The sequence below is a fragment of the Enhydra lutris genome, unplaced genomic scaffold (assembly GCF_002288905.1).
Source record: "Enhydra lutris kenyoni isolate GAN:26980312 unplaced genomic scaffold, ASM228890v2 scaffoldscaffold8, whole genome shotgun sequence".
Classification (NCBI taxonomy): domain Eukaryota; kingdom Metazoa; phylum Chordata; class Mammalia; order Carnivora; family Mustelidae; genus Enhydra; species Enhydra lutris.
Window position 1 is genome coordinate 37,235,575 of NW_019154092.1, and position 23,699 is coordinate 37,259,273.

Sequence of the window (23,699 nt, forward strand, 5' to 3'; positions counted from 1 at the left end):
GGCATTTTGACAGCCTTTAGTACCTATATAGACTGTGGTTTCAACTGAGATCATAGCTACAGGCTTACGTGATATAATTTTGTTATCTTAACAATTATGTCAATCTAATCAGCAAGACTGAAATTAGCTATTCTCTCAGAAAATTATAAAAGGAACTGATGGAAAAGAGTAAAATTATTTATTAACTTTCTGTCCCTCTCCACACTCAGATGAGTTGCACAGGTTCGTAAACACTGGTTCCAATGATTAGAGCCACTTAATTAATAACAATAAATTGGATTAGCAAATTTCATCTGCTTCTTCCTAACACATATAGATAATGGCTTTAATATTAAAAGAATGTTTTCAAGAAAATGATACACCTCAAAAAAAAAAAAAAGAAAATGATACACCTCTTTGAAATGTTTTACTTTGCTGATTTACAACAGCGTACTCAAGGATTTAATTATACTAATTAGCAGAGTAAGCACCTCCCCCCCCCAAAAAAAATGGGCAATATCTTCCTACATTATCTCCTATAAAGGACCAATAGAGCTAGATATATTCCTGGCAATCAGAAAATAATTTTGGGTTGGTTGATGATAGTCATCTTTGTCTTTTGTCTGATATTAGCATGATACCTTTCCAAATGCATAATGTATTTATCAAAATATCCCAATAATAATCATGCTGCATATTTTGTATTTGCTTTTTTCTTTCTTTACTTTTTCATGTAGCACACCCATTTTGTTGTTTTGGAGTTGAAGGGCAATGGAAAAAATACAATTTTTCATTTTATTAAAATTAGGAGCTTTCTCAGCAGTAAGTTAAAAACAGCTGAACAAAAGCACTTCAAAATTGGCAGGTGGCTAGGGTTCCTGAGGAATCATTTCACAGCTTAGTTTCAAAGAAATATTTGAAATTAAAGTTTCGATGGTTTTAAATATTCCTTTGAGTCCAAACTTCTGGCAGATATCAAGATTAAGGAAATCATTTTGGAAGAGAAGAAACTAGCCCAACCTTCTTTTTCACCACTGCTCAGAAAGATTAAGGCAAGGACTAAACCAGCAACAGGATGAGAAAGACTGGAATCCTACCATAATAACTTAGAAATATCCTCATTCCTGTGGCTTAATAATTGAGGTGGCAGTGGCTGTGTGGTGAAACTGGAACCAACTTGGCCAAGAATTCTAGTACTAAGCATTCTAATCATTAGCCACATAAATTTAGAAAACCCCATTATCTTCTCTGAGCTTCACTTTCTCTCTATGTCCCATGTAGATCACAACAGTAACAACTGGGCTTTAACTGCAATTTTTTGGAGATACTTTAAAAAGGCAAAAGGAAGTTAACATTATCATACACAGTTTCTCTCTCCACCACTCTCCCTCTAGCCTACCACACAGAACTACTGAATTATCTCAAATTTCTTATTTGGTGTTGTTAGCATAGACTTAACTTTTAAATGATAAAATAAAGTCTGAGCTCACATCATTCCCAAATCCAGCAGTTGTAATTATGTTTATTCAGTGCCATGGAAGTCAGTAACCAAGATGAGTCATTTTAAAAGCTGATGTTGTCAAGATGATGAAATTAGTCATGTAGCCAATCTGATTTGGGTAATCAGATGATCAAAGTATCTGACCCAACCAAACTAAATTCCAATTATTTCCATTTTCAACTTTGTTAGTCATTTGAGTCTTCACTAAGATTATGCAATCCAAGTCACACTGGTTTGCAGGAAGAAATGAAGCAAAAGACAAATTAAGAACTAAGGTAACAATGCATTGGGCACAGAAGAATAAATTAAGAAGTCTTAAGAGAAAATTGCAACAATCATCATCACTATCATCAACATACTTATTACACATGGAATAAGGAAGATATTGCAAAGCAAAATATAATACTGAAAGAATTATGATGAATACAGCTTGTACTCTAGAAATGTACAACATTAGAGGTCATAGACTATGTATCACAGAAGATTAATAATACTAAATGGAGTGTTTGTTATATCTTAAGTGAATGGTATAGATGGTTGATGTTAAAGGAGCTTAGAGGAATAACATAATCATTAAGAGCTGAGCAGAGCCTGGCTATGAGCAAATAAGTATAAAATCACCCAGCATGAATAATAAAGTACAGATTATTTCCTATGTGTATGCCTCATACAAAGATGCTAGGATTAAGAGTTGTCTGGGAAATGGGAGTAAATTTAACAAATGAGTTAAGATAAAAGTAACTTACATGGTAATTGTGTTGGAATTGTTACAACTGAGGAACAGTTAGACCTATTTGCAATGTAGGAGGGCATATCATGGCTTTAGATATGATCCAGATTGGAATCAGTATCCAAATTAACTAAGCTTAATTACAAGGCACGGCAGTAGGTATTCTCTTAGTTAGGTTACAGAGTTGTGGTTCTAGGACGGACTATTCAATTTTAAGAAAAATTCTGGCCAATAGCTTGGATGAAAATAAATCAGGATTGGGCACTGGGGCAGGAAGTGGCTGGGCCTCAGGTAGGGGCAGAATTATAATCCATTAGCCCTACAGTGAAGAAAGTATGTAGTCTCCACTCATACAGGCTGGAGTGGGTACCACTAGAATATATACAAGATCTCATTCTAGTATCACTGGATACTGGATAATCCACTAACTCCAGTCAGTAGTGACTAGACCTCTAATATGTTGCCAGATTTGGTTTACATTTGCACAAGAGTTCTGTTTCTCTTTTAACTCAGGTTTTGAATTTTTGAATTGCCTTTTGTACATCTAAGAGAGTAGGTTTGGGGGAGGGAAGTGCTGATTTTAGAAATGCTTTCCAGGTAGGGCTACTACTGGTTCATTAATTGTCACTGAAATCCTTGGACAGCATAAAGTAGCAGTTAGGGGAGAGGGAAGGGTTATTTAAGAATTTGTCCCTTCACTGCTAGAAGTTACTTTTTAGTTCATGGCTCATAAAGCTCCATAGCTAGTCCAAAGCCACAATTATAAAGTTTTATATCTCATCCCCCAAATCACATTGATTCTTCAGGACAGATTTCAATTCTAGGGATTAATCTTGTCAATAGGACTCAATTTTATTAACACATTATAAAAGATTATGCTAATTAATCTCACACACACACACACACACACACACACACACACACACACACACATATTTACATTGAAAACAGATCACAGCATTTCTTATAATGGGCAAAATGACATTTCTAAGACATTCCTAAAATGATTAACCTTGTCATTTTCCAACCCTTATCTATGGAGATCTGTGCTGCTAACATTTTTTTTTTTTTTTTAGTATTCCTGCTAGACGACTGATAGAATACAATGAACGGCAATTCTTAGCCCACAGAGCTCAAGAGCCACTTAATCAGTGAGGAGTGCACTGGCAGTGCTATGGACTGAGATTCCTTTAAAATAGCTAAGCCACAACCCAGACCAACTGCTGAGTGACAAGACTGATGCATAACCCAGAAGGAGAACAAAGCCTGCTATTCTTGTCCTCAAATGTACGCTTTTCAAAGTTGTTAATCCTTTATATATGGGCACTAAACTTTTAATTATTTTCTTCTTGTGTTATATTTACTCTTCATCACCCATGAACTGGGTTGGGCACATACAGTATCTTTACAAGTGAGAAAACATGGGTCAAGAAATCAAAAAATACACTCTACATTTCACCTTGATAGTGAGAAGACAGAAAATACAACCCAAGCCCCTCACTCACAGAACCACTCTTTTTCCATTGCAAGACAGTGCTTGCAAAGTTTTCTCAAATTCACTGCTTACTCATGGCAGTTTCTGATAGTTTCTCACTTCCCAACCAACTGCATACATATAAATTTTTCTTATAATCTTTGTGGCAAAATTCATTTTTTTTGGATACAAGAAAATTCTAACATTTATCTAAATGCAGTTTATTAGGAGGAATATGGCATAGAACTCAGCTCGCTGAGATAATTTAACTCACAAAACATTCTCAGACACCTACATAAATATTAGCCAATACAAGAACTTCCCCAGTAGCAACTCTGAGTCAGTGTGTTATACTAGGTAAGAATAAACAGAGGATGGAAACTTCCTCAAGACTCCATTCCTTTACTCAAGGAACTTACAAAAGAGTTAGGCTGATGTCCAAGAACAAACTAAGGAACATTTACAATGCATATGAAAAAATGTAAATACTAATCAATAATCTAAGCATTGATGAAATATGAAGAATTTTAGAATAGGCATAATGATATAAAATTAGTAAAGATAATTTATAGGAAGAAATATCTGAGCCATCTTTCAAAAGAAAACACAAAATTTGGATTTCTAGAGTGTTATGTGTGTATATAGAATTTCACACCAATGGGAGAAAATGAGAAGAGACAATTGTCAGCAAATTCATACCCAAGTCAACAGTCAGTCTTTAATAATGGTCACCTTGACCCACAGCAAATCAAACAACTCAACTTATAACCCATCACCTTAAAAGTGATTATTACATTATAATATCATATAGAATGTTAAAAGCATAAGGAGTTAAATCAGATAGGCCTGGGTTCAAATCATGACTACCCTGACATTTAACTGTATACTTGATCAAGTGGCTAAAACTTTGTGTTCTCACATATAGCTTGTGAATAATTTCACCTACCTATCATACTGTGGGGAAGTGGAGGCATAATGTATATGAAGTACTTAGCATAGAGTCTGTCATCATGGCTCCAAACTGCTATCATTCAAGCAGATGTCATACTTCTATCTATTGAAGATGGAAGTATAAATTTGTTATTCCTTTATTTAAAAATATTTGACACACAAGACTGACAGTCAATTGAACTTTATGTACTTCCTACTTTTGGACCACATGCAATCAGTAGATAATACTGGGCATATGGTGTATTAACTATTAGCTAATGACTGAATATGTCTCATGCCAATTGTGTAAAATTCTCTTCTCTGAGCTCACAATCTGTATTTTTCTTTAAAAATGTGTTATGTAACGTGACCCCTACTCCAGTTGATCTCATTTTTCACCAATTTATTTCCTACTAGTTTTCTTCCTAATGAAATTCAAATGTTCATGTTATTTAACTAAATGCTTTGCATGTACAAACTACTTGCTTATGCATGCCCTGCTTACAGGCATCTTAAAGGCTTTTAGAAAATGATATATTATGTGAATGGATACATGGCTACAGTATAACAAAAGAAATTTGTGGTCTTAATTCAGAGGAAGATCTGGTGCAGACTCTAGTCATACTCTCTTTTCCCTATCACCACCAGACCCATATGTTTCTGGATATCCTGCTAAAAATTGGTAGAATTGGCAAGGTTTGGACTATTGAAAGGCAAGTGGAACACACTGGGAAAACTGGAAGGGGCTGCCCATGTCTAGGGTCACAGATAGGCATCACTTCTGGATAGCCTGTGGGAGATGTTGTAGTGCTGATCAACTAAAATGTGAAATATAACCTTGCCCTCAAATAGCTTTCAAACTTGTAGGACATACACTTATTGATATTTATAAGGATAGAAATTCCCTTCAGATGTTAGATTCAGACTCAGTGCTAGAGGTAATCAGAGATGAGAAGATTAATTCAGATTGAGTACAGAGAAATTTGAGCTAGACATTGCAGAATGACTAGAATTCGAAGGTGTATTTCCAAGACATATTTGCTGGTAAAGTTAGGGCTATAGAATATAGGAGGTAAAGGACATGACATTTTTAAATAGTCGGAGAAATAGGAAAACATGATGTTTTTGTCAGTCTTTCAATATTGGTTGGAGTACAAGCTTTAATGTGTGAGAAGAGTACAATATATATGGTCAGGAAATATATATTGTTGGGAACATGCTGTGCTGGAGGAATACTTTCAGGTATTTTGAAAGACAGGCTGAGTTTTATTACCAAACTTTATATTCATTCCATATATAGTGTTTACGCTGTGTTAGGCAATATACATTCTAGATTAGCACACGTTAAAAGATAATGTAGATTCATTTATATCTATAGATTACTTGCTTAAAAAAAAAAAAAAATGAAAGTTTTTTTTGCTTTTTTTTTTTTCATTATTCCATGATAGCTGAGAAACTAAGTAGAAGTTTTCTTCATAATACAAAATTGGGCAGAATGATTTGGGGCAGTCATGAAAGGCACCAGGTGGCCATCCGTGTCTGTTCATTTCTAGCTTCAAAGCCTGAAAAAATACCAGCATCACAGCCTACAAGTCTTTACTGCCATTAATGTGACATATTTCTTCTTTGCTATAAAGGTTAAAAGAGCTGTAGATGTGAGATCCTCTGAAAAGTTTTAAAAGGCATCTGACATCTGCTGAGAACTAGCCACAAAATTGAAAAAAAAAAAAAACTTGGGGTCAGTTTTCAGGGAGACTTCTGTACTACATCCACACTGAAAATACCTCTGGAAACTACCTCTCCAGCTTCACACTTGATGGCAGTGTTCTGCAGCAAATCTGGAGAAAATACTCAGACAGGTCTTAACAGCCTGTATTCAGATTTATTGGGAAGCCAGGTTCCATTTGAATGTGCACATTATTCTTATTGAGAGTCATCAATGCTTTGTCAAACTCTACAAATGTCTTTTAAATGACCATTAAAGTAAAAAGACAGTGAAATGTGGGAGCCAAGGCTTAATGCAGTCATAATAATTTTCACCCTAAATCTGAGTTCCCAAATCATCCAACCACAGAAAGAGCATAATTATCATGTGAAATGTAAAAGAATGATAACAACCATGGGGTCTTCCTTTGGATCCTGGGTCACTATGATTGGTTATGTTCCCTAGCTAAGCTGGCAGGCTGAGAACAGGGAATGACAGGTTAGCTTTTAGAAGCTTCAGTCTTTATAATTGTGCCACTGTAGAAATCCAAATCTTGTTGGAAAGTAGGGTTTTCAGGAAAAAAATATCTGATAGTAAGATGTAATTGCCTAAGGTATATGTAAATATTTAAGTATAAATATATGTGAGCTTGCTGTCTATTTATAGACATAACCATGTGTGTATTTGCGACTCTGTGTGTGCGTGTATGTAGGCACACAAAGACATTAATTTAACTCACCCGGATATTTATTTCTGGATATGACTGTTGGAAATACATCACACAACCATCCAAATTTCTATTCCAAATGCTGTTCAAGACTGTAGATAATTAAATATTTGTAGTTACATTGGGAAAGCAGAATCAATAGCAGGCTTTCTAGCTAAAAGTTTGTACCTCTTCATAGTTTTGGCATTTGTTAGTTTCAGATGGTATTGTTGCTGATCGAATTTATTAAATGTTTTACTCAAAATCATGAAGTGCTTAAATTTGTCTGTCATTATTATGCAAGCCATAGCCTCAGCTAGGCACTATTCCTTAGATAGGACAAAGCTATGGAAGAATCTATACAGGTTCAAGTGACATGCTGATTTCCCAAAGATTAGGGTAATTTGGTCTATGCAACTCCAAGTCTATTCAATAGCCAGGTAACAATAGGATCTGCCACCTGTACAACAGCCATCTTTGCTTTCTTCTAGAGCCACTCTCAACCCCAACCAATCATTTGGTCCTTTTGGGACATTCATAATAAGAGAAGCCAGAGGAGCATATGTGGCAAAATGATCATTATTTATCATGCTAGAACTCAGAAACAGTTACTAATACTGAAGGCTATCATTTGTACGGAGACTTACATGTTACAAAGCATATTTATAGTCTCTATCTCTTTTGTTCTTCTGTCTTCCTTTCTCCTTCTACTTTCCTCACAACAACCTTACAGTAAAATAAATAGATAGATAGGTAAATACATATATTTTTTAAAGATTTTATTTATTTATTTGACAGATCACAAGTAGGCAGAGAAGCAGGCAGAGAGAGGAAGGGAAGCAGGCTCCCCACTGAGCAGAGAGCCCGATGTGGGGCTCTATCCCAGGACTCTGGGATCATTACCTGAGCCGAAGGCAGAGGTTTTAACCCACTGAGCCACCCAGGCACCCCAATAAATAAGTTTTTAAAAAAATGGTGAGCTTTATTATAATTCCTGTGTTGCTAAAGGGGAAATGAAAATACAAAGGAGTGATTTGCCTTAACTATGATTGAAAAACTAGTTAAAGAGAGAGTTAGGATTTGAAATCAAGTCCCTGATATTGCACAAGCAGTATTCTTTGACAATAATATGATGATCTGGTAAATTTGGTAGAAATTCAACACGTCCACCAAATGGAAAAGCACATCACAAAATTTATCAATAGGTAACCTAGAAAAAAATTTGCTTCTATATAATAGTGGTCTGCTTAGGTCTGGGTTGACTGAACTTTATTCATATCCAGGTGCTTTCTAATCTTACTCTCCATTCAAAAACTGATCCACAAGTTTAAAAAGTTGTTGGCCTTTGTTCACTATATCTGTATAGTCCTATCTTAAATAAACAAATCAGACCACATTCAAGGGATTTTATAGTTCTTATCTGTGTCTGTGAGGCACCATGTACAACATCAGACCAGGATTTACTTTCATCTTAAATATCCTATCCAAATCTGGCCAAAGAGATACTGAAGACTTTACTTTTGTACTGACGATAATTAAAATTAATATTTGGCATTTTTATAGTACTGTATTATCTCAAAACATTTTTTCTCTAATCATTTTATCTAAGTATAAATGTCTATTACTACAGTTTTCATTTTGTAACTCAAAGTGAAATCTAAGACTTGCCAAGGACTCACATCTAGTTTGTGGCAGAGGAAAGACTAGAATCTATTACCTTATTTTAAGTGTCATAGACTGGGAAATAGTTAAGACTTTTCTCTCACTCTAATGACATATTAAGGGATCTTACTGTTTCCTTCCCATCCAACACTAGTCTGACCACATATTCATAAAGAGGTTTTCCATCAGTTGGTATTGTCAGTGCTGAACTCCGAAGTGGGACCAGGAGGGTGCGAAGGTGAGAGGAAAGTCAAAACATTTTGTTATAGGAGTTATTTTCTCATCAGTCCATTCATTCATTAAAAGTTCAGTAGTGTTTGCTGACCCTGAACTGAGTGCCAAGCTCTGCACCTGACATTCAGCATTCAAAACAGACAAGTCCTTTGCCTTTATTCTCCCTGTGTTCCCAAGGTCTGTACAGAACTACCCTCCATTTTCAGAGCCCTCTGTTCTGCTCTACCACAATAGTTTCCCTGCTTGAATATACAAAAACTGATTCACACTAAGGTATTTTGAGTATAACAAAGGAGACAACTGGAGACAAAGGCTATTTCCAGAAACTAAACATGGAGGTTAGCCTGAGTTCTACCTGTTTCAACAGAAGTCCCACAAATAACAAACAGAAAGTAATCAGAAACACTGACAATTCTCACACAGATTCAGGCCTATCTTTAATATTTGTGGGGCCCACAGCAAAAGCACAAGTGGAGGACTATAACCCACCCCCCCTTCTTTCCCCACTCAGCCAGCTCATTTTGTTGAACACTGTAAGGAGTCCCAGTCATATGGATGCAAGGAACACTCTTCCTCTTCATCAACCCCTCCTACCCCTCCCCCACCACCAACTTTTAAACAACCTACCTTTGGCTGTTTGGCATGGGGGGCATGGTTTGCCTTGGAGAGGATACTCTGAGAATGGTGCTTATGTAGGTCCTAGACGTGGGCCCAGGACATTTGAGAAAATAAGTAGTCACATGGTTGAGATGAGGGGGCATGGGCACCAGGAGCCACATCTCCTTGGCCCTAAGGTTTGCTCACACCGTGGGAACAGTTGTGGCCAAAAAGGGGCCAGATTGGAAGCCTCTGAAATAGAGCCCCCAGGGCAGAAGTTCTTGCTTCCCAAGTCTAAGGATGGTACTGTTTTCATCTATTCCTGGCGGGGGGGGGGGGGGGTTAGACAAAATTTATTCTTAGCTTCTCACACTTTTTTTTTTTTTTTTTTAACTGTCTTCATGTTTTTAGGATCCTGCAAACTGACCTCTGCAGGCCTCTCCCAGGACTAGCCTGCTCAAGGAATTTCTTTATCCCCCAGTGCTTGTCTTTTCATACCTCTTTGGTCTCATCAGGCTATACATAGGCCATCTAATAGCTTGCTACTCAGTATGTCTGTGAACCTACTGCAAAAGGATTACCTGAGAAATGTAAATTTTTGGCTCTCACTCTCAGATCTACAGAATCAAAATCTGCATTTTATCAAGATTCCCTAGTGATTTATATGCACAATAAAATTTGAGAGGAACTGCTCTAATAGATTTATTTTACAAGGAGATATAAAGACCTTACATAATTTTAAAATATCCAGTAGTTTTTATTTGCATTTTCCTGATGATTGATGATGCTGAGCATCTTTTCATGTAATCGTTGGCCATCTGTATGTTTTCTTTTGAAAAATGTCTACTCAGATCTTCAGCACATTTTTAAAATCAGATTTTTTTTCTTTTTTTTTGTTTTCCTGTTTTTGTCTTTTAGCTATTGATTTCTATAGAATACAAGTATAGCAAGCAAGAAAACTTACAGTGAGGAGCTCAAGGCACAAATAATGGCCTAACAGAATAAGATTTCATAAAGGATACCAATTTCAAACTCTTAGAGAAAATAAGTATGAAGAAAGTGAAGAGTCACAGAAGTTAAGAGAACAGGGAAACTTGAGGATGAACTAACAAAAAATGGCTTATGTACCAGAGTTCCAAGTAAATAAGAGATTTTGCAACTGAGCAATCAGGAAGCTATTTACAGCTTTGGTGAACGTAGTTTCTCTATAGCAGTGGAGTCTGAAATCAGATTATAAATTTCAGGAGGTAAGGAGAAAGTAGCAGCTGAGGAATTAGAAATAGGCAATGTTACTTAATCTTTCAGAAAGGACATCTGCAAAGGAAAGCAGAGAGATAAGAAGGTACTGGAGGGACACTTGTCCTAGGAAACTATTTTCAGGACTGGAACGGTTTAAATATAAGAGCACCAATTTAATGGGAGTGGGGACAACCAATAGAATAAGGTAATAGAAAATACAAAAGGCACTGATTTAAGAACAAAGATGGAAAGGCTGATTATGAATAGAAGTTGCACCTAAATTTCTTATAGTGGAAGAAATAATTCGTGTGTGTATATGTGTGTGAGAGAGAGAGAGAAAGAGAGAGATTGGGTGGGGAGGGAGAGGGAAGAACAGATTAGAGAGAATAGATGGTTTTGAGGTTGTAGGTTGAAAGTTATTGAGAAGGTAAGCCAGGTCACACCCAAAAACTTCAGTCTCTCTGAAGAAGTAAGAGACACATCTTTTTTTTTTTTTTTAAAGATTTTATTTATTTATTTGAGAGAGAGAGAATGAGAGAGAGAGAGAGTGCATGAAAAGTGGAAGGGTCAGAGGGAGAAGTGGGCTCAAGAAGGAGCCCTCAAGAAGTGGGCTCCCTGCAGGACTCAATCCTGGGACTCCTGGATCATGACCTGAGCTGAAGGCAGTCGCTTAACCAACTGAGCCACTCAGGTGTCCCAACACATCTTTTTTTTTTTTTTTTTTTTAAGATTTTATTTATTTATTTGACAGAGAGAAATCACAAGTAGGCAGAGAGGCAGGCAGAGAGAGAGGAGGAAGCAGGCTCCCTGCTGAGCAGAAATCCCAGGACCTGGGATCATGACCTGAGCCGAAGGCAGCGGCTTAACCCACTGAGCCACCCAGGCGCCCCCCAACACATCTTTTTCTATTTCTTTTTCGAGAGAGATCGATCATGCGGAGTGGGGAGGTGCACAGAGGGAGAAGCAGGTTCCCCACTGAGCAGGGAGCCCGATGTGGGACTTGATCCCAGGGCCCTGGAATCATGACCTGAGCTGAAGGCAGATGCTTAACCCACTGAGTTACCCAGGTGCCCTCATAAGAGATACATTTTTTGATTAAAGGGGAAGAAGACATTGATGTGGGGTTTATTGAGTTCTTAAAGAGGCCAAACTACACTTCTGCCTGAAGTTCCCTTGATTCTATAAACTAGAATTCTGCTCCTAAACTGCTGTTCCTAGAGGTCTTTTAATTTTCATCCGGAACACCCTTAAATCCTACTAGTTCTCCTAAATCTACCTTTGAAGTAGCATTTCAACAAAGAAATTTTGCTGACCTGTGTCCTTTGTAACTTCACTGAGTTCCTAAGCATCTTCCTCTTAAAAACTTTACTAGCTTACCTTAAATTAACTGCTTATTATCTTTATATTTTTTATAAAATATTTTTTATTATTATTATCTTTTCTGTATATTTGGATATACTTCATATTACTTTTAGCATTTTTATATCTATATCTCTATCTAGATAATCAACCTCTTTTGTTGTGGTTTATTTGTGGTTTTGCTGGAAGTAGAATTAGTGGTCTTTTTTTTTAAAGATTTTGTTTATATGAGGGGGATAGGGCACACACATGAATGGAGGGGGAAGAGGGTGAGGCAGAAGTTGACTTCTAGCTAAGCAATGAACCCCAGCATAGAGGGTTCAATGCCAATACCCTGAGATTATGACTTGAGCTGGAGGCAGACACTTAACCAACTGAGCTACCTAGACAGCCCAGAATCAGTGGTATTATATAACAATTTCAAACAAAAAATACTTGAAGGGAATTTATGAGGATAATTGTTTTTAAGGGAACAAGCAAACAAACAAAAACTATCTCAATTGAGCCAAAGAATGGCAATCAACTTGCTACATGTTTCCTTGTATATGAACAAGATAACCATTACTACAAACTCTCTTTGGGATGCTAATGCACATAGAAGAGGATGAACTTGTGAAAAATTTAGATATTAGGCTCATTTAGTACAATCCAAAAGAGCAATTTGGCTTTAAGTTTAAAAATGGGATAGACGGGGTCACAAAAGGTTTTTCTAGCCAAGTTTAATGAATATAGTTTTCACAGTTTTAAGTTGAAGACAGTCAAAGCTAGTTATTAAGATAGTTAATAAATTACCACCACATTATAATTGACAAAGAAAACCCCATGCTTATATTAGTCAATCATCAAACAAAATAAATCCTGGCCCAGATTTAGAAACCCATTATAAGTCTTGATTCTATGGGATAATTCTCATTGTAAACAAAATACATTATAGCTAGCCAATTTTTTAAGAATTTGCAAAAGCTAATTGTTGCTCATAGTGTCAATCCAATTTTTTTCTTGGTTTCTGAGTATCCACAAAAATCTGGCTTCAATTTTCCTATTGATTAACATACAAGCACATCAGCTTTTTTCTCATATGCTTACCCATTTTCTTTATATGCCTTTGGTCATGTTTCTCCTAGAAAGCTAGCCTCAACATTATCCTTCTCAAAGTCTTTCCATTCTGAAACAATAAGCTGAAAATCCATAAGCCCACTGACAGTTTCTTAAATTATCTCCAAGTCTATTTTATAAATTCTCTGGATCTAGGTACATTGGAAGATTATAAATCACAAATTTGTATTTACAACTACAAGTAATTTATTTAGCTTTTCACATGTATTTAGTGGTGGACTAGACCCTTGAAATATCCCAATATTCTTCAATGTTTCACTACTTTTCCATCTACATATGTTGTTTCCAAAATAAATTTTATTTTTTTTAAAAAAATCAAAATGATTATGGTTCCCAGAATTTTAGAGTATAAGGGTTAATGTTGTAGACTAAGCTCATGTTCAGCAAATACTTACTGGTCAACTGATTGATTAAATTCAGTGTCAGAGTTTGATTGGAGAAGCTGCTTTTGTTCAAATACTTAGTTACAAAGGGCAGCAAGTTAATATAAATATCTGTTCTGGCTTTTCACGACTAGAGAGGTTTCATTCACCTAAAACTTAGATACTTCCTATGTTCATATTCTATTTCACTTTATTGAAATTAAATTAATTAAAAGTGATATTATATAAGTTCAGCTCTTCTGAATTGTAGAATATTTCTAGAAATATTTTCTTAACATTTTATCCATCTTAATCTTCAGTCTTATGAGAATATTCTCAACAGCAAGTTATTCATTTTAGTTTTATGAGTATCATTAGGAAAAAAGTTCCTCACAAAGTATTAGACTTTAAAAGCATCATGTTGAAGTAAGATTAACTCATTTATGAGTCAGAATAGATGAGGGAAAAAGCACAAACTGAACAAAGCAGGAAGTATAAGCCAGCAAAATCCAATTTCCTTCAGTAAATTACTGTGCACAGATAACAGCAAACAGGTCATTTAAACAGACTAGATGAGTCATTTATCCATTGTTCAGAGCTAGCAAAATTCACTGCTCTGTAGGAACATCCTGGTTATTGACAAAATTTAGTGTGTGTGTCACTTACCAAGAACTTAAACTTAGTTTAAGGGAACTAGTTTATGGACTTCATGCCCATATCAGAAATGAGAAGACATCTTAGCTCAGAGGAAGTGGAACTGAGGGAGCAACCTAAAATAGTTGTAGATGGCTTCAATCAGTCAGCCAACATACGTCATGAAGTATTACCTAGCAATTACGGGAAGTATTCAGTGCCATATGTAAATAATAAGAGTTATAAAAATGTATTACCTACACTAAACACTCAGTTATATATTCCCATGCCATTCTATTTGAGTGGATATTTTGTCTCCCCTACTTAATTATAAATTTCCTATGAATGTAGGTCATCCATATTATCCCTCAATTTTATCTCTAACAATGTTGAAATCAAAGTAGAGGTTCAATACATACATATTTATTGATGGATTCAGGTCAACAAACTGACTGAAATTTCTTTTCCAGCTGGTTTTGTGGGAATCATCAAGTTATCACCCCTGACCAGGGATCATGTCTTCTGTAAGGACTAGATAGAATATATCTTAGACTTTGTGGGCCAGAGACTCTCTGTGGAAACTACTAAACTCCACTGTGAGAAGAGCCACAGACAACGTAAACTGCTCTGGTTGTGAACCAATAAAACTTTATTTTAAAAAAGCAGGCCATTGGTGGAATGTAGTTTACCAGCTTCTGCCCTAAGCCATCATTGAATTCTATTTAACTACTCTGTTATATGAGGGAGATACTTTTAAAAATATGGTATTATAGGGGCACCTGGGTGGCTCAGTTGTTTAAGTATCTGCCTTCGGCCCAGGTTATGATCCTGCAGTCCTTGATCAAGCCCTATATCAGACTCCCTTCAGCAGAGAGTCTGTTTCTCCCTCTGTCTCACCCCGCTTGTATACTCTCTCTCTCTCACTCTGTCTCTCTCTCTCAAATAAATAAAATCTTAAAAAATATATGGTATTATATAATCAATTATTTTTAAAAGATGGACCTACTCAGTGACCATGTCATACAAAATGAGAAAAGCTAGCTTCTATGTGAATTCTATGGTGTGACTGAAGAAAGAAGAAGCATCTAAAAGACCTACTGGGTCAACATATTATTTAATACGTTCATCTTTGGAATTACTAATAAAAGTTACAGAACATAATTATATAAATGGGTACTTTTGCTAACCAACCAACAGGTTAATTATCTAATTAACCTATTGGCATCCATTTTTACAGAAATAACAAAATTCTGTAAAAGAAACAAAACCATGAAAAGTGGGTTCTAAAACTAGTGTTCTTTTAACATATATTTTGTTTTCTTGAAACCAATATTTAAATAAAATTGTGTAGTCATTGAAGAAGCCAGTTGAAAAGAATTACTTTAATAAATTATGACAATTCAGCTATTGAGAGACTAAGCAGGCAGTAATATCAACAGCATACTATTGTACAGGCATATTAATGAGATTACTTCATAAGGCAGTAAAAAAATCATGTTATAAAATATCATAAAAAGATATCCTGTATTTTAATGCCATACTTATTTATGCTTAAGATTTTTTGTAAGGCTCTATAATCCAAATAATTAAAATTATCTCTTAGATTATGGTAATGTAGTAGTTTGTTTTCCTTTTTAATTGTTTGCTTCTGTGATGTTTTTCTTTTTCAAACGAATTTTGCTATTTCACAATGTATACTTTTTACAAACTAACTTAAGTTTATCTTAAGCTGTTTTGGGTTAGTAGGCTATATAGGAACAAAGTACACTGGAACCAGGAGAGAAGACTTTACTTCCTACTCTGTCCCTTCCACACCCTCTACTGACAAAGCATGACTTCATGCCAGATCCACCAAAAAAAAAAGGGATAATTCTTTCTGTAGTAAACTGAGGAAAGTGTGGAAGATGAGTAAAAAGAGATTACTATTTAAAAAAAAAAAAAGAGAGATTACTATTATGCATAGTCTTTTGAAATTTTCTTTTTTATAATTAAAGTGATAGATGAAGGAAGAAATGGATGAAGGAAGAAATTTCCATTCTTTTGAGAATGGAAATAATTCAGTAGAATAGAAAAAAAAAAAAAAGGACAATAAGGATAAAAGATAAATTTGAGAGCAAATCCATAAGAGAAGGTAAGATACCAAGTACCTTGCAGGAATGGTGGGCTAAGATGCCAATAAAAGTTTATTAAATCAAAAAAAAAAAAAAAAAGATAAGGAGCACTGTCATCTATAAGTATGTGAATTCAGTTGGTGTTTGGTCACAGACATGGGAGGCAGTCATTTCTCTTTCAATTGTTTCTACAATTCCTGTTAAACCTCATGAAATCTCTCTCTACAGAGAGTGTCTTAAAGAAAGCCAAGGAAGGGGCACCTGGGTGGCTCAGTGGGTTAAGCCTCTGCCTTCGGCTCAGGGTCCTGGGATTGAGCCCCACATTGGGCTCTCTGCTCAGTGGGGAGCCTGCTTCCCTCTCTCTCTCTGCCTGCCTCTCTGCCTACTTGTGATCTCTCTGTCATATAAATAAATAAAATCTTAAAAAAAAAAAAAAAGAAAGAAAGAAAGCCAAGGAATTTTCCAAACAGACTGTTTGAAAGATCAGTTATGGTTACCAATAAAATACAGGTTGTCCAATTAAATTCGAGTATCAGATAAGCAAGGGATAAATTTTTAGGATGTCTCCAATACTGAATGAGACATAATTTTTAGTGTACATAAATTTGGTATGAAGCAATATTTTTAGTAGAATGTATATTTGGAATGTACTTATCCTCAAATATTATTACTTATTTATCCAAAATTCAAATTTGACTGTGTCCTATATTTTTTATTACCTAAATCAGGAAACCTATCCATAATCCAAGTAGAAAGCATAAGCAAACTCTGGTATATAGAAATAAATGCCTTTTAGAATATTCTCAGTTATTATCAGGTTGCATACAATCTTTTGGGGACAGTGAAAAATGTATAGCAAAGGTGTTATGCACAGGCAGAATAAGAAGTAACCTATGAAATGAAAGTTTTTATGATTTAATATCTCTGCACTATACTCCTCTGATGACAACAAGTATCTAATACTAATTTAAGAAAGCTAATTATCAATGGGCAAAAGACATTGACAGACATTTCTCCAAAGAAGACACACAGATGGCCAACTGACACATGAAAACATGCTCAACACCACTCATCATCATGGAAGTACAAATCAAAACCACAAGGAGATATCACCTCAAACCTGTCAGAATGACTAAAATAAATAAAAGAACACAAGAAAAAAGAGGTATTGGTGAGGACATTGAGAAAAAGGAACTCTTGTGCAGTATTGGTGGGAATATAAACTAGTGCAGCCTCTGCAGAAAACAGTACGGAGGTTCCTCAAAAACTTAAAAGAGGATTACCATGTGAGCCAACAATTCCACTACTGGGTATTTACCCAAAGAAAACAAAAACACTACCATGAAAAAAATATATGCATACCACATAACACATATCAAAATGGAATACTGGTTATAAAAAGTAATAGAGTCTTGCCATTTGTAACAACATGGATGGAGCTACAGAGTATAATGTTAAGTGAAATGAGTCAGTCAGAGAAAGATAAATACCATATGATTTCACTCATACGTGGATTTAAGAAACAAAAGAAATGACAGAGGGGGAAAAAGTCAAACAAAAGAACACACTCTTCTTTTTTTTTTAAGATTTTATTTATTTATTTGACACAGAGAGAGAGATCACAAGTAGGAAGGCAGAGAGAGTGGGAAGCAGGCTCCCTCCTGAGCAGAGAGCCTGATGTCGGGCTTGACCACAGGACCCTGAGACCATGACCTGAGCCAAAGGCAGAGGCTTAATCCACTGAGCCACCCAGGTGCTCCAAAAGAACACATTCTTAACTATAGAGAACAAACTGATGGTTACCAGAGAGGAGGTAGGTGGGGATAATGAGTGAAATGGGTGAAGAAGATTAAGAGTACACTTATCATGATGAGCACTGAGTAATGTATAGAATTGCTGAATCACTATAGCTTACATCTGAAACTAATGTAACTCTGTTAGATACACTGTAATTAAAATAAAACAGAAGGCTAATATCAGCCAAAAGTACCTTAGTTTGAAAATCTTTTGCCATTTTTTCATGAGTACCATGAAGACACTTAAATTAATTCAGTGCATTTTATAAGTGTTTTACATTTTCCAGATAGAAATAGAAAACAGAGCCTCCAGAAGATAAGTAATGCCCAAAACATTGGAAGAAAGTCTGCTTACACTAAAGTTGATTCTCCATCACAGCTTGCTGCCTCTCAGCAAGACATGTTGGAAATAAGACAATGGGACCTATTTGAAGCACAGAGCTCTGTTGGAGGGATTAGACTGACTCAAGAGCATTGTTCATCTGGGAGGCAGAGTGAGAGAGCTGGAACTAAGAATAGTGACAGCAGGAAGAGGATGGATATGCAGAGAAAAAAAAATCACTATTTGAATTTCACAGATCACCAAGTCTCTCTTATTTTCAGCTTCTCTATTACCTTCTTTTTTTTATATAGTTTTTTTTTAAGATTTATTTATTTATTTATTTGACAGACAGAGATCACAGGTAGGCAGAGAGGCAAGGCAGAGAGATGAAGGGAAGCAGGCTCCCTGCCGAGCAGAGAGCCCGATGCGGGGCTCGATCCCAGGACCCTGGGATCATGACCCGAGCTGAAGGCAGAGGCTTTAACCCACTGAGCCACCCAGGCGCCCCTCTCTATTACCTTCTTAAATAATTAACAAACCTATGTTGAAATCTTTCAAATAGGGAATTACACTATATGGGTTCTATGATGAATAATACTGACACCAAAGGAAACTGTGCTTGATTTGCTGTAAAGATAAATAATATTTAGGAAATGGAGAATATGCCAAAGGTAGTTCAACTTATGGTAGTTGTGATGAATATTTAGGGGGAGTTTATAGGAAGATAGCAGATAAGGGCTTCGGTAAGAGTTTAAGGCTTCATGGTAGTTAGACATCATTAATCTATTTCTTCATTCCATAGATACTGAGTTAGCACCTATCATGTGCCAGGACTTATACTAGCTGCAGAAATTTAAAAAATGAGTAGGTCACAATTCCTAGCAAATTCAGATGTGCTTCAAAAAAAAAAAAGTTATTTACATCACCTTCAAAGAACATCAAATAACTCTAAAATAGTTGCAAGATTTCTCCAAAGAAAACCATAACTTACTATTGAAAAATATTAAGAAGGTCTAAGTAAATGGAGAGATACACATTGCAAACAGTTTGAAATGGAAGACTCAATAAAAATGTAAAGGTATTTTTTCACAAAGTATATATGTTATCTATATATTTCAATTCTAATCAAAACCTAGCCATTTTTAAAAATTTTCATTAAAATTCCAGTTAGTTAACATACAGTGTAATACTAGTTGCAGGTGTTCGATTTAGTGATTAAACACTTACATATAACACCCGGTGCTCATCTCAAATGTACTTCTTAATCACCATCACCTATTTAACAAAATTGATAAGCTGACCCAAAATTTTTCTATGGACATGTAAAGGATAAAAAAGTCTAGGCAATCTGAAGAAGGAAAAAAAAAAAACAAAAACGAAAAGATTTCTGCTATCAGAGATTTATTGTCCTGTGGACTTGGTGTAAGCAAAGTCAGATATGCAAATAGATCAGAATACAGAAGCCAGAAACTCACACATATACAAAGACCTGATGCATGATTAAAAAGAAAAACTATTGTGAAAACACACACACACACACACACACACACACACACACACGCTGATACAGTGAGGGAAATGGCCTTTTCAATAAATGGTACTGTGTCAATTCAGTATCCATAAGGAAAATGACTATTGAATTTATATTTTGAATTACCACCTAATTCTATTATAGGTGAATAGTAAATATAAATATAAAAAGGTAAAATGATAAAGTAAAAACTCTTAAATGTCCACCAAATAATGGAATGGAGATATATATATTTGAATATTAATTGAATATTACTGTCATAAAAAAAAGTTTGATACATGCTACAACATAATGAACCTTGCAAACTTTATGCTAAACAAGTCAGTAACAAATTACATATATTACTTGATTCCATTTTTATTAAATGTCCAAACAGGGCAAATCTATAAAGTCTTAAAGAAAATTAGGGGTTGCTTAGGGCCTGAGGAGATTGAGAATTAGAAGAGCAATAGCTCAAGTGAAGGGGATTTCTTTCTGAAGTGGTAAAAAAAGTTCTAAAATGGATTGTAGTCATGGTTGCCCATATCTGTGAATACACTAAAAAACACTAAATGTAAATGAACCCTTAAATGTAAAAAAAACAAAAAACAAAAACAAACAAACAAACAAACAAAAAAAACCTAATCTTAATCGTACCATAAACCATTAAATGGGTGGATTGTACGGTCTGTGAATTTTATTTGGTAAAGCTGCTATTAAAAAAAAAGAAAAAAGTAAAAACTTCTAGAGACCAGTAAAAGATGAAAACATTCATGGCCCCGAGCTATAGGCAGATTTCTAAACAAGACAAAAAACACAGTAGACATAAAGAAAAAAATCATAAATTGAACTACCTTAAAAATAAACTTTTCTGGGACTCCTGGGTGGCTCAGTCAGTTAGCATCTGCCTTCCACTCAGGTCTTGATCCCAGGGTTCTAGGATCAAATGCCATATTGGGCTCCTTGCTCAGCGGGGAGCCTGCTTCTCCCTCTGCCTGATGCTCCCCCTGCTTGTGCAGGAATGTGCTCTCTCTCTCTCACAAATAAATAAAACCATAAGATTAAATTTATCTTTAAATTAACATATGCCAGGAAGAGTGTAAAAATTCAAGCCACAATGTAAGAGAAGACATTTGTAATGCATCTATCTACAAAGGATTCATTTTCATAACATACAAAGAACTCTCAAATTCAGTAACAGACAACCTAATAGCAAAAAGGGCAAAAGGGGGGCACCTGGGTGGCTCAGTCGTTGAGAGTCCTGGGATTCAGCCCCGCATCAGGCTCCCTGCTCAATGGGAAGCCTGCTTCTCCCTCTCCCACTTCCCCTGCTTGTGTTCCCTCTTTCACTGTGTGTCTCTCTGTCAAATAAATAAATAAAATCTTTACAAAATAAAATTTAAAAAAATGATCAAAAGGGCTGAACTTTACAAAAGAGGATATCCAAATAGTAAACAAACCTATGAAAAGAAGTTCATCATCATTGAGACAGGAAATTCAAATCAAGGATACACTGCAAGACCACTACACACCTACCATAATAAATAAAATTTTACTAATGAAGAAAATACCAACTGTTTATAAGAATATAGAACATTCAGATCTCATATGTTGCATCCACTTGGCACTATCTACTAAAGTTGTTTATACTCATATCTTTTGATTCAACAATTCCTCACGCCTGAGTACATACTTAACAAATACATACATATTTATCAAATGACATATACAATAATTTTCATATTCCTATACAGTAAACTATCTAATACCTATTAAGTGTTAGACTTCATAAATAGGTTGTGGTACTCTTATAAAACAGACCCGTATGAAGCCAATGAGAATGGCTGGTCTACAACTACATCCATTAACATGGATGTAATTATCACAAACATAATAAAATATAATACTAAGAGAAAAATCTAGCCACAAAAGCATGTAGATTGTATGTTTCCATTTATACACATTTCAAAACCAGTTGAAACAAAACAATGAGGATGAAAGTCAGGTTAGTGATTACCCATGGGAGAAGACAGGAAAGAGGTTTCTAATAACGGGAAGAGCTTGAAGGGGTCAGAATTACTTTGAGCTGAAAGCAACTGAGAAACAGCAGACATTGGAAGAACTTCCCGCCCTCCTTTTGGCTTAAAACCTTTGTCAAGGTTACAGAAATGCATTTATCAAAGTATTTCTTCTCCCCATCAGGAAAAGGAGAACAACTCTGATTTGTGTAACAAACTTTACCAATCAACCCTTATTCACCACAGAGTTCCTAGTCACTTTCCCACAAGTAACCAACTCTAGCGCGCCTGCCCTTCTAGTACTGGTTCTGGCCCCACGCCTAGAGGGCTTGGAGGGACTGGAGAGGAGTAGGTTCTGCGGCCTCGGAGAATTTGCAGGTTTTAGGAGCAGGGAACTCACCGAGGAGGCGCAAGTTCGCTGCAGGATCACGCGCTTTCTCACTGTAGGGCCTGACGGGCTTAAATGAGGACGGAAGTGGACACCGATGCGCATGCGCTCAGACAGTCTCAGTGCCACGTGCCAGTTCACGGCTGCACACTGGAAGATGTTTCCCGAGTGGAGGCTGCCGGCGGGTTACATATTACGAATTCGGGAGAGGGTGAGGATCCCCTAGCTGCAGGATTCCAAATTCCCGGTCAGCCAGTCTTATCCCCTCCAGGGCCTCCTCCAGCTCTCCAGCTCCCGTGACCAGCTGTTAGCTTTATGCGTCCTGGGTCCTTCATGCCCCCGGGGTTAAGCCAGTGGTCCCCTCAGATGATGACTCGTTGGGCAGCTATGTGGCTGCAGCTGAGGCGGTCGGTCCCCAGGGCAGCAGTGGAGGCTCGCACAAGAGAAAACAGTCTCCAGAGAATGATTCCCAAAGTAAGTGACAGTTTTCTTTACCAAGAGCCTCATGATTCAAACCACTGATTTGTTTCGGACTAGGAGTCGGATCACCCAGGGTGTTCATTCCTATCCTCATGGATTTAAAGAAGATGCTACATTAGCTTAGTGCTGGGCTGTGAACGCAGTGTCCTGCCTGCAATGGCACAGGTGTCCCCTTGTGAGGTAGTGACAGTGTTCAAGACTGTCCATATTAGGATACGTCTGGGTATCTGGTGAGGACAGGCTTTATCGGCTATCGTTTAAGGTTGCGGGTGTGTGTGTGTGTGTTTAGTTTAATAAGAGCTTTGATGTGCTGTAATGTCCTTCAGGCCAATAGAACAACGATGGCAGCTAAATGATGACAGTGGAAAACAGAACATGCCGACCTGGACTTAAGGAGAGGGCGGTGGGCAGCTTTCGTTTCCATGGGGGCAGATTCTCCCCTGTGTCCAAGAAAAACTCAGAATGCAATGGCCAGGTCACCCAGATGGAAGCCACAGTCAAATGTTTGTGACTCACAACCAGTGGGTCCTATTTGGGGCTACCCAATAAATACCTAGATTGTGTGAACAGTCAGTGTCAAAACAGTTGGCTCCCCCTTAATGTGACAGAGAGGCTGTGTAGTTCCAGTGATATCCATCCCATATCCCTGGTACAATGGGATGGTTTTATCTAGAGTGGTTTTTCTGTTGCCAACATAATGGTGCTTGAGTGCTAACCAGGGGTAAGCCCCATGAATCTATTACTCTGAAACTGGGTTTACCTACCTCTTGCTGGGTGTGGAGCTAAAAGACAACCAAGCCAAAAATAGGAAAAGTAAGGGTTTTATTTGCAACAAGTAAAAGAGGAC

General features: G+C 36.5%; 1 pseudogene; it reads right to left on the minus strand.

The window, feature by feature from the left end:
- The window catches only part of LOC111142416, a 122,623-nt pseudogene extending 100,146 nt beyond the window's left edge, over positions 1-22,477 (minus strand).
- Between the last annotated feature and the right edge of the window lie 1,222 nt (positions 22,478-23,699).